The following is a 12023-nucleotide window of genomic DNA, read 5'->3' on the forward strand; positions in this document are numbered from 1 at the left end:
ATGCATTTATCGTGCAGGTTTGTTTTCCTGGAGTTTAGAGGATTAGCTCCCAAACATTAAGTGTAATTTAAAGATGGATGAAACATTAATTTTTCTGTCACTGAGAAAATGAATATTAGGCTTATTCCGTGCACGTGTGTGTGTGTGTGTGTGCACACGCGCTCGTGCACATGGACTGTACACTTAATGAATGTGGGAAGATGAACCCATTCATGCTGCTCAGCTAAAGCAACACTAATTGAGTAGGCTTCTTTTTCTTTAGTGTCTGGTTAGTATCATAACTAATAAAATGCCATTCACTAAGTAAACAGTCACTATGAGTCTAAAGTGAGTCACCAATTACATCTGGCTCACGGAAATGGCAAGCAAGGAGTCAGGTATGTTGCCTTGGGGACAACTCAGAAGCATTCCGGCATGAGAGGGAGAAAAAGGATCTCATTTTCTCCTTTTGAAGACTCCGGATCGGATCTATAACTATGGAGACAGCACAGCTTGCATTCCAGTGTTTTCCATGATGCTGAAATTCTAAGCTAAGGGAAAATAGCACACAGATGTGCTGCTGGGGATTTGAGGAGGCTCTTTCATGCCAAAGTCCATGGTCGGTATAATGATCAAATTTTAAGAGTATCAGCATTATATTTTTCATAAGCAATCACTTATACATAACATAAGCAACTAAAAATTAAGGCCAATAAATACAAGCACCTCCAAAGTATCCGCTCTACAATTAAAAATCAAACCAGTAAGCACTCCTGTCTTTGACAATCTAATCAACACCCTCGCCACCCCCTGAAATCACCCCCCCTGTCTCCCCCTGACAGCACTGTACCAAGTGTTTGCGATGCAGAGGGCAGCTCCAGGGGGACAGGAGGCCCAGGAGAGCCTTATGCTTCATCCTAGATGTGCCCACAATGAGCAGCAGTTTAGAAATGTTGGGTTTTATTGCTCATTGTATTATAATTAATTGAAAATCAGTCAACTCTATTAAACTGAACATTTTATCACACAGAAGAACTTGACCAAGCAAGACACAACAAATGGATGACTCCTGCTACGGAGGAGTGTTTTCTCCTGGGAATATTAGAAATGCTTTCAAGTGGTCAGTGAAATCACTAGTGAACGAGGCAAATCATAAATGCTCCTCGAGTGGCCTGTGGGTTAGCACCTCCTCAAAATGTCAGCAGCTGGTCCCCTGGCCTGCGGCAGACACGCAGAGTCTTGCTATGAGTACACTCAAATTAGCTCAGGTACTTAACGAACAAACAAGGGATGTAGCACATGGCAGTGTAGACCCAGCACATGGCAGTGTGGATGCAGACTCAGTGCAGTGTGGACACAGACTCAGCACAGTATAGACACAGTATGTGGCAGTATAGACACAGCACATGGCTGTGTAGTTACAATACATAGCAATGTAGATGCAGACTCAGTGCAGTGAAGACACAGACTCAGCACAGTGTAGACACAGCACATGGCAGTGTAGATACAACACATGGAGGTATAGATGCAGACTCAGTGCAGTGTGGACACAGACTCAGCACAGTATAGACACAGTATATGGCAGTATAGACACAGCACATGGCAGTGTAGTTACAATACATAGCAATGTAGATGCAGACTCAGTGCAGTGAAGACACAGACTCAGCACAGTGTAGACACAGCACATGGCAGTGTAGATACAACACATGGAGGTATAGATGCAGACTCAGTGCAGTGTGGACACAGACTCAGCACAGTATAGACACAGTATGTGGCAGTATAGACACAGCACATGGCAGTGTAGTTACAATACATAGCAATGTAGATGCAGACTCAGTGCAGTGAAGACACAGACTCAGCACAGTGTAGACACAGCACATGGCAATGTAGTGCAGTGTAAGTGACCAGGATCAGACATCCTTACTATTCAAACACTGAAATACGTTATCTGGTATAAGAACTGAAATCTTGGCTTTTACATTTTATCCAACTTTTTTTCCCCTAATAGTCATAATATGAGAAATAGTATCCTTTACTTAGTGTAATAAATCTTTCATCAATTTCATAACTTACCTGTTTTAAAAAGGTGAACTCTCAGTGGGCTGAGTTTACCCCTTTGCTCCTTCACAAATGCCTGTCTTGTACGTTACTTGTATTATTTTTAACTTCATTAAATATTATTACTTGGTATAAATTTATAAAGTGACACATTTTTCAATACCATCTACGTCAACTTATTCCATAATAGCACATTCCATCCAATTAAACTGCAAGGTTTCCCACATTTGTTTTACATTCTATATGTATGGCTTATGAATAGCAATTTTGATGAATTCCAGCTGGTTTAAATAGGCGGGCAGACCCTTCTAGAGCAGATTCTTTTCAATTCTTATTGTATTCAATGAGACCCTTTTTAAGTGGGCCACCTGGTGGGAGAAAGCACTAAGAAGTCTCATTAGAACAAAATAAAAAACAATCACCCCGCTAAAGTTAAGACCATCTTCCCAACTACATGACTATTATATAATTTATATTTGTGTGAAGTAGTTCTTACCTTTTGGAAAAACTGAATTAAAGTTTAAACAAGCTAGCAACCCTATGAACGACTAAATGGCTCCTTTATCTATTATAACAACAACATTATGAGAATGTCCACCATTTGTGCATGTTGCCGGTTTCACAAATCTATCATGCACATTTCAGCCCCTCTCCGTTCCCCACACCCTCCCACCTTCCTCCAGCTGGAACACATCAAGGGCGCAGAAGCCAAGTCAAATGTTGACCCCACCCTCCTCCATCCATTTTAGGGCACCTTCAAAGGTAGAGCGCTGATCTAACTCAGTTGCATCAGCTAAGCCAGCATCCTGCTATTGACGATTTCAGTTTGGGGTTTTTATAACTGCACAGGAACAGAGAGCTTTGATTTGGGGTCCAAAACTTCAGCTGCACTGAGTTGCAGCAGATTGTTGTATCCTTCCTGCCAAAGGGTCCTCATTATTAAATCTTCATAACCTTTCCTCTCAGTGTCCATCTCTTTCCTTATGATATCAATGCCCAATAATCAACTCTGAAGGACCAATTTCCCTTCCAAAAGGTCAAAACAGCACAGCCACTGTGGGAACCCAAATGCATGCTGCCCCTGGCTTTTGCACACCCTATATCATTTGTGTACGGTTACAAACGACAGTCATTTCAACGTGCATAGAAATGCACTTGCCAAGATGCATGCAGAGGGGAGTAGAGAAAGAGGAGCTGCCGCAGGACAAAGAACTTACTTTGTTGTTCCCCTGTACGTGCAGCAGCAAGGGAAAAAAAGAAAAAGAAATAGGTTAAACATGAATTTATGTTAAAACTATGAGGTAATTTCTGAGCTAGAGCAAAATCAAAATATGTAATTTAACTGGTCACTCACATCCCATACGTATGCACACAGCACCCAGAGCTCAAGGACAAGTCAAAGGACCTACTTAGATTAAATGAAATCACACATTTATAACGGCAGAAAGTTAAGACAGAGATTTCTCCCTTTCTTCCTACTCGAGATACTTGGAGTGTGGGAACCTGGCCAAAAAGCATGGGTTTCAATTGGTACGGAGTGAACTGTTAGCATGAAAGGCAAAGTATTTAGTATGTCGAATTGCCCTTTCCTGACAGCCCCTCCTCCAACATGCCAAGCCAACGGAAATTTTCAGCAGTCAATGCGTTTTTAAACAAACACCGCATCCTTGGTTTCAGAGAAGGTGGAAAAGAAAAAAAAAAAAAGGCGAAGAGAGCAGAAGGAATGAGTGGGTGGTTCTGGGGAAACAGGGTAAGCAGGCCGCGTCTGACCTCCTTCTGTACCGTTCTTTTATTTTGTAAATTATGAGCTTTGTCTTGGATCGGCCCAGGAAGCGCTCACTGTAGAGTGGGGATGTGGCCAAGATAAACACTGTTCCACATTCAAGGGTTTGTCCCAAAAATGCAGTTATTTCTATAGGGGACACTGGATAGAGACACAGAGCAGCAGCCAGGGACAGGCAGTAGGAAAATGGGTCTCCTGTTTCAACTAGAGCTGCAAGAGTATGATTTGTACCAAACAATTTAACTCACATATGGCTTAAAAAAATAGAGCGGTGATTCATTAGTCCCAGGGCGGCTTGAGTCCTCACAGGGTCAGATCCCATGAGACAGACATGATGGGAAGGGCAGGGAACAGATCTGAGCTCTTTACACAAAGGGCCAGGGAGGAATTTTGAGCTGAGAGGCTGAGTTGAAGACAGCGGTTGGGAAAAGTCATGCATCTGTGCAGGGGACAGAGCATGGGGGGGAGTGACAGGTTGGGCTGGAGATCTGGCTTTTGGTTCTCAGAGGATGTGGAGGGGAAATCACACCTTCGGCAGTTTTCTGGAGGGTGGGTTCGGCAAGGATTTCAGGGGAGCGCTGTTTTCTGGAAAACAATGCCAATTGGTGACTTGGAGGAAATGTCTAATTCAAGGACTTTCACAGCCATCATCTTTAATAAAAATAGAAATGTAAAGACACTGATAAAACTGAAAAGGGGCTTCTTGGCCTTGTGCATTGCCATGACAGAACCGTTCACAGCACTGGCTTACGTGAGACACAAGTAAGGATAGAAGAATGAATGGAGGGGGGAAAGGAGTCTTCTGTAAAAAATATGCCAACTGCTCAAGAAGGCAGTAAAGCTCCCCACAGGGCATTTTAACAGTAGAAAAAAGTCTATTTTGGAGAATAATGGGACTCCGGTTCTCCGAAGCAGTGCAATATTGCTGCAAATTCCTCAAGCAGATGGAATTTATTGCATTCCACAGCCGTACAGCTTTGATCTAGCAAATCAGTTTCAGGAGTCCCACCAACTATTTCTGCACGTTAGGGAATGACTGGCTTCCTCGCTCCATACAGATGGTTCTGTTTGTAGTGGCAACAGTGATGTCACAGAGTAGGGGCCTTCATCCCTAAAGGGGAAAAACGTACAAGTGGAGGACGAGGAGGGGCTCTGTCCTTTCTTGTTTCCTCAATCATTTCCCAACTATCTATGCTGGGAGAGGTGGGACAGGACTGGAGTGGGAAACTGTAAATGCTCTGTGTTTGGATCCCTGAAGGTGCCTCTATTAAGGAGTAACTAAGACTCTTCAGAACTGGTCAGGTAGCTGCTCCAAGCACTGAGCCAGCTAAGGATAAAGGGAGGTGTGGCGGCGCTATGGTGGGCATTGCTAGTCTTGTATCATTAGTCAGCGAATAAACCCATGTGAGTGGCCCTCGCCACATTAATAAATATTCACGGAGGTCTGTGGCTATTCTTCTTTCCCTAGAAAGATACAGAGACCACTCCCCTAATTGTCGTTTGTCACAAAGGGTGGTTCAGTTTTGGAGGTTACCCAAAAGGAATTTCTGAAGTCCCAAGAAGGCTTCATTATAGTATGATTTCAACCTCCAAAGCAGCCCCAAAAGCATTATGACTTGGAGAGTTTTGAATACAGAGGTATAATGAAATTCCAGGGCATTCCATTTTCTACTGCCAATTTTCATCTCTTAAGAAATCATACACTATATGAGAGAACCACCTATCCATATAGCTAATAGAAACCTCATAAAAAGTCTTGGGGTATATGGCCTAACATGTGGAAATGAATTTGCACCAAATTTCTTTTCAAGGCCTGCATGGATATGGGGTCTGCTTCCTCCAGAGAACCAGCAGGTCAGCCTCTGAGAGCAGGCTTGTGAGTCCTCGCGTGCCAACAGCCTCTCCAGCTCAACCCTGACTGATGGAGCTTCGAGCTGGGCTGTCCACAGGGCAGCGAAACCCCAAGACCCACCTAAGCAAGTTTGCCCGTTCCCAATGATAGTTTCCAAATAAAAGGGGACTACTAAACGGGAAGACACAGCTTCATGAGCACATTAATGATTTTCAACAATAATGTACATGGCATTGAACACATCCACCCAGTTCTAGGCACTGAGCTCAATGTGATGCGTAACTGCCTTCACTTAATCTGATCAAATCACTTGAGGAAGGTATTATTACTCTGAGTTTTAACAAGAATAAACAACTGCAAAGTTGCCTGAGCCACACAGCTAATAATTGGAAGGGTCGGGATTCAAATGTGAGTGGATTTGACTTAACGTCTTCCTCCCTTCGCTCACACAAAATGCTCCAAAAAGAATTCGGAATTCCTACTGTTCATGTATAATTTAAGTCATGCTCTGGGCCGACAAAACTGTGCCAGAAACATCAGGCATTTGTTATATCATGTTCTTTAGATATTTAATCAAATTCACATTTGTTTGTATTCAAACTTATAGGAAAAGTTTATGTACATGGGTCTGTAAATAGTCTTGTAAAAGTGCTTTAATTGTAGCCTGTAACTACTGATACATGCACATACATTTTATCTAATTATTTAAAAAAATTTTAATTTGAAAATGTATAAAATCCTACACATTCTTTGATATAAAATTTTATAGTGGTCTTTATTTCAGTGTAATGGCCAAAGGAAATAGAAATAAAATTCTGCTAAATCCAAATTCAGCTTTAAATATATATATACTAGAGGCCCAGTGCATGAATATGTGCATGGGTGGGGTCTGGCCGGCCCAGCCCCAATTGGGGCGGATCGGGGCCGGGCCTGTTGGGAGGAGGAGATGGCGGGAGGTTGGCCAGCGGGACCCACTCCAGAATGGGGTGGGTGGGGGCTGATCCGGGGCCAGTGGCCTGGGGAAGGGGCCATGGGTAGTTGGCTGGCCAGCCCTGCCTCTGATCAGAGTGAGCGGGCTGATTGAGGGCAGAGCTGGCTGGGGGGAGGGGCTGCAGGCTGATCAGGGTGGTGGGGGCCTATCAGGGGCATGGCTGGCTGGGAGGAGGGGCCGCAGGTGGTTGGCTGGCCAGCCCTGCCCATGATTGGGGTGGGGGGTGATCAGGGGCAGGGCTGGCCAGGGGGAGAGGCCGCGGGGGACTTGGCTAGCTGGCCCCACCCCCAGATCTGGCCTCCTGCACACCCCCTACTGGGAATCGAGCCCCAAAAGTTGGCATGTGTCCTTGACCAGAATCGAACCAGGGACCCTTCAGTCTGCAGGTTGTTCTGGTTGTTAATGGCGTTTCAGTCCCTGGCTTTTTATATATATGTACTAGAGCCTCAGTGCATGAAATTCGTGCATGGAGTGTGTGTGTGTGTGGGGGGGGGGTTTCCCTCAGCCTGGCCTGCACCCTCTCCAATCCAGGACCCCTTGGGGGACATCCCTCTCGCAATCTGGGACTGGGACCGCTGGCTCCTAACCGCTCACCTGCCTGCCTGCCTGATTGCCCCAACCACTCTGCCTGCCTGCCTGATCACCCCTAACCACTCTGCCTGCCTGCCTGATTGCACCTAACTGCTCTCCCCTGCCAGCCTGATTGCCCCTAACTGCTCTCCCCTGCCGGCCTGATTGCCTCTAACCGCCTCTGCCTTGGCCTCCACCATCATGGCTTTGTCTGGAAGAATGTCTGGAAGACGTCTGGTCTAATTAGCATATTATCCTTTTATTAGTATAGACTAGAGGCCCGGTGCATGAATTCATGCACAGGCAGGGTCCCTCGGTGATCAGGGCCATCGGGGCCATCTCACCCGGTCCAGATCGGGGCCATCAGGACCAGCTTGCTGGGGCGAGGGACCATGGGACGTTTGCCGGCCACAGGAGATTGATTGTGGGAGTGCACTGAGTACCCAGCCAGGGGGAGGGACTGCAGGAGGTTGACTGTGGGAGTACATTGACCACCAGAGGGCAGCTCCTACATTGAGCATCTGCCCCCTGGTGGTCAGTGCACATCATAGCTACCGGCCAGTCATCCCATCATTGGTTGTAATGGTCGCTTAGGCTGTTTATATATATGATAATATAAATATATTTTTATTGATTTCAGAGAGGAAGGAAGGATAGAGAGATAGAAACATCAGTGATGAGAGAGAATTATTGATTGGCTATCTCCTGCACACCCTCTACTGGGAATCGAGCCCAAAAAGTGGGCATGTGCCCTTGACCGGAATCAGACCAGGGACCCTGCAGTCTGCAGACTGACACTCTATCCACTGAGTCAGACTAGCTAAGGTCAGGTTTAAATATATTTTTAAAATACTGTGGCTGCTCAGAAAGAATGCTACATTGTGGCTCAGAGAGGTTGTGTGTGGGTTTTAGGGGTAGATCAGTGGCACCGTGGGAAACTGAAGCCAGGACTCCTCATTTCCACCTTAGGGTCACAACAACACTGCTCAAACAAGAAGCCTACGTTTTGCTTTGGATCCAGAGAGATCAAGGACTGAAGCTAATTAAAAAGTACACATGGGGGAGAACTGTACAGTTGGGCTGTGGCAATATATACAGATATCCACTGTAGTTCATCAAATTGTAGAGTAATTATTTATTTGCCTCTGTCTCTTCTACTAGGCTTGGAACTCCCATACAGTAAGAATGACAACATTTTAAAAATCTGTTAATCTCTAGAGTCCAACACAACAGTGATGGATGAAGGGGAGGAAGGAAGGGGAGGAAGGAAGTGGGGGAAGAGGGTGGAAGGGCAGGAAACAAAGAAAAATAATTAGTAGAAAACTCCAAGAAAAATGACCTAAGAGACAGAAGAAACAGAGTAGCAGAATATTATGATATTAATGACATGAAAACATTCCATCATGTGAATGTGATAGAAAAATATGATGGGGAAAAGCATGTTGAAAAAAAGTGTGCAAACTTAGTTGAAAAATCAAACTGGTCTGAAACACCGTTTTATTCCAGGTTAGGTGACAGCTATTTATCTACATGAAGCCAAACCTTATACAAATAAAAAAATAATAATCAATGTAGAATTTTTCCAGTTAAAATAGAATTGTAGAAAGCAGAGCTTTTTGAGTCTAGACGCATGTCCATGTATGGCTCATAAAAGTTTAATTATTAGGGTAGAGATTGACTGATTGGCTGTTGACTTGATGGCTTTATTGATACAAAAACAAAACAACCCACTTAGACAGAGGCATCTCTTATTAGCTTTATCTGATGTCTTCATCAAATCTTTCTAAATTAGAAATAACTGTATCTGAAAGTATCCCTTCCCCAAGTCTTATCTGTCACAAAACGGGATGTTTAGACAAGGGTTCTACTCAGATTGTTCTCAGTAGTAAGCAGCCATTTAACCATCTGAAAGTCAAGCAATCGTGTAATGTAACCCGGTGCATAAAAAAATGCAAATAGTGTTTATGATGAAAACTGAGAAAAGTAACGTCCATGGCGTGCTGCCAAGTTTAATTTCCTGCCATGTCTTTGGCTTGTAGTAAAACACCCCTTTGTCCCGATCTCCCAAACCACTATGCAGAATGTGTGCTTCTAAATAAATAAAAATCATGTGAAAAGGACCAAAATTGATTGCTGTAGGACTGGCTTAATCTCTAGATTTACTTAAAATTGAGCATTCTGCAAAAAAAAAAGAAAGCTAGTATTTCATTGAGCTGCTTCTTTGTGTAGAGCTGTGGACAAGTGAAAATTCAGATTTATAAAAACAATTCACTGAAGGGAAGGTAACTGTGCTTTTCCAAGACAGTGTATTCTTCACAAGAGCTGCAGTACGTGATTTATTTAATGGTAAACATGCATGGTGCATTTAAATATGCTGAAAAAATAAAATAATCTGAATTAACAAAATTATTACTTAAGAAAACATTTTCACAAACATTACAGTTACATGTAAGAAACACACACACACACACAGAGGTTTTATATAACCAAACATATTTGGGAGATAGAAATAGCATAAAGCCTCACTGGGCTATATTATCCACAGCGTTTTAGCTCTTTCTTCTACTTGTTAAAGAGAGTAATATGTGATAAATTGATCATCATCATCATAAATAAAAATAGGATGCTTATTTATGTCCATTCTATTCAGTGATTTTCTTGCATTATCTCATTCAATCCTGTCAACCAAGCCATGGGGACTTGCGTTATCTCCATTTTAGGAATGGGAGACTTGAAACATAAAAAGGCCAGGTAACCTGCCCAGCATCTCACAGCTTGTACGAGAGCATCTGGAATGTCAACAGGTAGCCAGACACTAAAGCCTGTGCTTGAACCCACCATGGGCTCTACTGTTTCTCCTCATACCCAGCCATAATGATCTGGAAAAATGAAAATCGTATCACATCACTAAACTGGCTCGGAACCCTCTACCGATGTCTCACCTCACTCAGAATAAGCCTCAAATGCTCACCACTCCTCCGAGGCCTACACAACCTGCACCGACCACCCTCGTCTTGGAAACACAACCATTCCTGGCCTTCCTCTGTGTGTTCCAGACACACTGACATTTTTGTTGCTCTTCTGAGACACTGCACTGGCTTTGCCGGTGCCAGTCCTCTGCACAACTACTCTTCTAGACTTTCTCACTGTTTACTCCCTCCCTTCCTCCATGAGCCTACTCAAACGTCCGCTCTTCCAAGGGGCTCCCCTGATCACCTTTCCTAAAATAAAGCTCACCTGCCCTCATAGCATTGGCTATCCCTTTAACCTACTGTATTTTTATAGAGCTTATCGCTCTCTTACATCACACTACAGTTATGCGGTTATTCACTGCCTTGATTACTGTCTATTCCTTGGGGGCGGGACCTCACTGCTCACCTCTGTGTCCTGGTGCCTAGACTGGATGCCTGGAAAAAAACACGTGTTCAATAGGCTTTTATGAAATGAATGAATATGAAATCAACCTAGAATGTTCATACATTTTTAATATAGAATGCTTGTGAAATTAAACACGCTACCATCAATAGGTAGGGAAGAGTAATAAATAATGATCAGAATGAATAATAAGTTTTTTTTCAATGCTTTCTCACGTTGGTCTTTAGAATGGTAGTTATCTAGGCAAGTATGTGTGTACACAACTGGTCAAAGCTGGATGACTATGAAAATCATATATCTACCTCTCTCTGCCTGGCATCATCGGGAAAGGGTCTGGTGTCACCCCATTTGGAGTGCACAGGAGATATTGTGTGGGTTCATCATTTTAGGTGCTAACCAGACAAAGGAGGTTGGAATGGGGTTAAGAGGTGTACGTGTGAACTAAGGTAACAGCAGTGAGAACATTTTGGCACAAATCCTTGATCCTTGGTCCCAGAACTTCGTTACATTCCAGTGTAACCTCAGGGACGTGGTCAGGTCGGAATGTCCCCAGAATGCCTTCAATGCTCCCACACTGCGCCGATATCTCAGACTCACTCTGTCCTATTTGGGGCCTGGAAATATCCCTACCTTTGTGTGACCAGTCCTAAAAACTGATATAGAGCCCAGGAAGCACCCAGGTGGTCAAGCTGGACTCAGTCCCCAAGGCTAAGTCTCAGCACTTTAGTCCTGGGGGGCACTGGATAGAACAATGGCGTGTGGGGAACAGCGAGGAAGCAGTGAGGGCCGCTCATGTGCAGAGTCTGTTTAACGGTGTGTGGATGTGTGTTGGGTTGGACTTCTGCAAAGCAGAAATCCAGACCTGTCTGTATAATATTACATTTTCCAAAGAACACAAATAGAAGGTCTGTTTATTAGCTTGAATGAGAAAAGTGTCTTCAAGACACTTGAAGTATATTAATAAAGATAAGTGGGAATAGCTATATATTTTTTTGTTTCTTCACACTCACAGTAACATTAACCAGAGTTTGAACAGATATAATTTTGGAACAGGTACTACAGACATAATAAAAGAAGGTAGCTTTTTATAAAAATAAGTACATTTTTAAGAATATAAAAGTGTCACGATTAATTATATATACATATATATGTGTGTATATATATATATATGCTATGATTATATGAAGAATGCTATAAACTGCTTGTATTAATACCATAACAACGGTGGAGTATCATATAAAGGAAAATAAAATTTTAAGTTACAACAAAGAAACTATCTCCTGGTCTGAGGTTATATATATATTATGTTTTATGGTAGAGTGGGGCATTTTCTTTCAGTCTAAATATACCGATAAACTTCTTAAAATAGAAATCTAGTGGAGAAAAATATAAGCAAAGTATTGCTTAAAACTGTG

At 43.2% G+C, this 12023-nt stretch overlaps 1 protein-coding gene across 7 annotated transcripts in view; it reads right to left on the bottom strand.

Moving 5' to 3' along the window:
• The window catches only part of DNM3 (dynamin 3), a 372210-nt gene that overhangs the window by 74192 nt on the left and 285995 nt on the right, over positions 1-12023 (bottom strand). The gene's annotated exons all lie outside the window — the stretch shown is intronic.

Source organism: Myotis daubentonii, chromosome 18 (genome assembly GCF_963259705.1).
Source record: "Myotis daubentonii chromosome 18, mMyoDau2.1, whole genome shotgun sequence".
Taxonomy (NCBI): domain Eukaryota; kingdom Metazoa; phylum Chordata; class Mammalia; order Chiroptera; family Vespertilionidae; genus Myotis; species Myotis daubentonii.